Source organism: Cucurbita pepo, unplaced genomic scaffold (assembly GCF_002806865.2).
Source record: "Cucurbita pepo subsp. pepo cultivar mu-cu-16 unplaced genomic scaffold, ASM280686v2 Cp4.1_scaffold000223, whole genome shotgun sequence".
Lineage (NCBI taxonomy): Eukaryota > Viridiplantae > Streptophyta > Magnoliopsida > Cucurbitales > Cucurbitaceae > Cucurbita > Cucurbita pepo.
Window position 1 is genome coordinate 50,944 of NW_019646480.1, and position 4,370 is coordinate 55,313.

Genomic DNA, 4,370 nt, shown 5'->3' on the forward strand with positions numbered 1-4,370 from the left:
GCAAACATTGCTTTGCCTGCTTTGATTCTCCATTTGCGCAAGGCACCGTTAGAATCATTCTCTAGCGGCGTAGTTTCACACCTGCCAACGATCTCCCAAAGATCATGTCCTTGTAAATAGGACACCATGCATGTTGCCCACGTGTTGTAGTTGTTGTTGTTGTTGAGTTTCTTGATTCCTCCAACGATTTGGAAATCACCCATCGTGTTGGCTATACCTCAGTAATACCAAACAAGCTCTTTCGACACAAGACTTGCAGAGTCATAAACTACTCACGACACAAAAGAAACTCACTCACTACTAATCTCATGAAATCGTTTCTAATGTGGAAGATCAGACAGAGCTGCAACCACAGAGCATACTAAGAATTCCAAGAGATCGACAACTTACACTAACCTCGCTCTGATACCAGATTGTTGAACACAACTCTCTGTTGTAAACACTCACACACTTTATTAAGACCAATCGAGAAGAGATTCATCTCATTATGCGCATCACATAAAGGGGGAGCCGTATGAGATGAAAATCTCACGTACGGTTCTGGNCCCTAAGAGCACGTTCTATGGCTGGCTGGGGTCCCCCTTTTTGTGAATTAAAAAAAGACTACCCTGAATCTCATACATGCTAAAGTATTAAAGAAGAAGTAATATAGAATTGATACATTTATCGTAAAATCTACAAAACACTCTGTAGAAATTTCTTGGGATGATGTACTAAGTAGGGTGGAGGGGTATTATAGAGGGTAGTCAATCTATTCCTAAAATTTCTCAATGTTTTTCCTAAAATACCTAAATCATTTTCCTAACTTTATTCCTAAAATCCCTAAATCATTTTCCTACATTTGTTCCTAAAATCCTAAAATCCTAAATCATAAATATAATTACTGTTGAGCTTAACCATGTTGGGCTAGTGATGATAACATAGGATAGTTGTATTTATTTTCTTTTAATTTTTATTGATTTCATTTAGTATTTCGTTGTGTCATTTTAAAGACGTTTTCGAACAGGTAAGCCCATGTCAAGATTTCAAGATGAAGTTTCTGTTTTATGATGAAGTTTAAAAGCTTATTTTTGCACAAATAATTACGTTATGATGACGATAATAACTCTAAATAAATAGAAATCTAGGATCCTTACATGGAAGGTTTGCAGCCCAAGAGAATACAAGTTCTAAAAATTAACAAAATATCCTAGACATTTTTCATGCATTTTTCTTTTAAAATGATTTTTTAAAAAGTTGATTTATTTATGGTTCCGAAAAGTCTAAAACAAAAATTGTTTTATTATTTCTAAAATTTATACTCAAATTCGTAAACAATTCTGGGAATGAGTAATGAAAAACCAAAAAAAAGTTTTAAAAAACATTATGATTTTGCAAAAGTTTAAAAAATAACAACTCACCAAATGGACCCTATAATAATTAAAATTATCGATTCATTTTGTAACAATGTTAGTTTCAATTTTTATTCTTCACTTTAACATGAATTCAACTTCTCTTTACGTTGTGATATCCATTTACATAATCTGAATATGTAAGAGCTCCAAGAACTTGATGTTCGGATATGAGACACAATTATGACACCACACGAACAAGATCTAATACCATTTAAAAAAAAACAAAAACCAAAGACATAAATATGACAAAACACACCTCAAAGTGATCATCTTCACTAGAGGCTACAAATTAAGATGCCCTCTAGATTACAAGGGATCAAAACTGAATGTCCAAAAGTGAACTTTTAGGACAGACAAAGCTATATTTGAGCAAGAACAATTATGTTCCACGTGTATGGGATGCCAGTGAGACACCAATGCAAGAAATCACTACCATACGAAATTCCTTTGATACTTTAGGGGGAATATGTGAGCTTGGGAAAGAGCAGTTATTCCCAACTTTCTTACTCGTGTGCCTTCTACAACACTCTCAACAACTGGATCACTTGATCTATTATGCTCTACTTTGTTTCCTCTTGATAACGGTGTGGTATTGACATAACTACCTCCATTATAACATTCCCCATTGCGGCAACGACTAGGAGACATGACCCTGGAAAAAAATATCTTGAATCGAGGATGAGAAGAGAGTTGCGAATCCCCAACCATTGGACAATACATTGCACAATAAAATTCTTAGATGTGTCAATTTCTTTTAAGTTACCGAGTTCCCTACGAATTCCATCTTTGTACATTACCCACCTATTTTCTATTAAGATCCAACACATCAAACAAATGGAAAAATTTTCTCATAAATGCTAGCGGACGGTCAAGATGCATGGCTACATTAGTGGCTGGGTCTGACATGTTCAATGGCAATAACTAGCTTAGGCTTGATGACCAATAGTAAAAAATAGTAGTATTGGTACTCAAGAAACAATATGCTCATCCATCTTGACGAATAGCGCCCTTAGCTTTGACAATACGATATTCCTTTTCTATGTCTTCAATGTGAGGACTCTTCCCCCAATAGTCATACACATCAAAGATTGAAAATGCTTCCTTCCTAATGAATCGTTAATAAATGCAATGGTTTTGTCCTTCATTCGACAAAGAACATATTCAGATCACTCAAAATAGGGTCAAGAATAGCATAAAATAACCTAACTAAATCAAAATCCATTAAATAGATACCAAGTGGCATATCGGAATTCAAGGCATGGTGAGACATGTTTTGTTGCATATTTTAAAACCCGTTCACTAAAAGAAAACGAAACAGTTATACATTATCTTAACTCTGAAGTTCATATGATTGACCAACTAAAAAGAAAGGTATACCTTATTGGTATAGATAATAACTTTCCATCAAGTTTTTCTGAGTTATCCTATACTCACGGACGATTTTATTCAAAAATTGTTTCAGTTCATTCATATGCTCATTCTTTACTCGAGTGTCATATCTTCCTCAACTAACAATGTGTTTGTATAATAAATGTTTCACTCATATGCTCGTGATAAATTTTTTTTCTAATTATATCAACTAATTCAAAGATTTTTCGTCCTTTAAAATAAAAAGATCATATACATGAAGTTAGAGCATAAGACTTTTACAAAAGCTCAAGCAAAGCACGAGGATCATAACATCTAATAGCTTAATGAAAATTAATATATAACTTAATAAAAAATTAATATACATATCAATATATATATGACATGTACAGAAGTAACGATTAAGATTTTTCCATTTTTACCTTATTTAGTTAAGATTTTATTTTTCTTTCTATAAATGACAAGATATTAGGTTATGCATTTATTCTTGCCAGAAGAGCTGCAATTTTAAACAAAGAAATTATTACCTTAATCGAAATTGTAACGATTCAAGTTTCTGAAATAAAATAAAAATAAAATAAATAATTAAATGTAATCTCCCGGAAATCGAAGGATTTCTTACATACTTTTATTACCTAATAGAAACATTCTTATTTGTCTAAGTTTCCTTATCCTATAACCCTAGAATGACTTATTCGGAAATTTATTGAGATTATTTTTATATTCCTATGTCCAACCTTTTACATCCCTTGAAAACGATTTTCTCTCCAAACTTTCCTTCGGAACGTTGGCGTTGCTCTTCGGAGGAAGAATCGAGTGGAAGTAAGATATTGATGTCGGGATCATTGTATCAAAGAAGGTTGACCATCGGAAATCGGTGTTGAGGACGTTGTGGGATCGTCGGCGCGTCGCCGGAATCGGGGAAGCGGGAACTAAGGTTTCGTCGCTTGTCGGGTAAGGAAGGCGAGGTTTTTGGAATCAGGTCGAGCCGCAGACGCATGCCCAACAGCTCCGGCAGCTTCGTACGCGTACACAGTGCGGCTTGGCTCGCACGTGTACGAAATCGGTTCGATTCCGTCAATTCCCGCAGCTCGACTTGGTGGCTTAGTTGGTCGGCTCGGCAGCTCGACTTGGTGGCTCAGTATCACTATAATATATCGATTCCAAGGTTTTCAGCCCTTCCGAAGCCATTTCTGCCCTTAGTTTTACCATTTGAGGTCAGTATGGTTCCTAACCGTTAAAGATGGATTGGGTCAGGAGTTTATTTTGATGAATAGCATGAGATTTAGCTAGGGTATGTTATGAAAGGTTCCTAAGTTTTTATGTGATTATTATAGGACGTATTTAACCGTTGGGATTAGCTTGTTGTGAGTGACTTCGGCCAGGGCCATCGAGGTAAGTGAACTTATTGTTAGAGTTAGTTTACTACATGTTGTATGATGGTGCGTGTCTTGTGGCCCCTGCATGCACCATGTTTTATTATGTGATATGACTATATGATGTATGAATTATGTGACTGTTTATGCTATGAAACGTAATGGGTTATGTTGACTGTTGACTGTTGACTGTTGACTGTTTATGTTATGTGAAGTTATGAATGATATGTGA

At 35.2% G+C, this 4,370-nt stretch overlaps 1 pseudogene; it reads right to left on the reverse strand.

Annotated features, from left to right (window-relative positions):
• Positions 1-1,753: 1,753 nt before the first annotated feature.
• LOC111784521 lies at positions 1,754-3,762 on the reverse strand (annotated as a pseudogene).
• Positions 3,763-4,370: the final 608 nt, after the last annotated feature.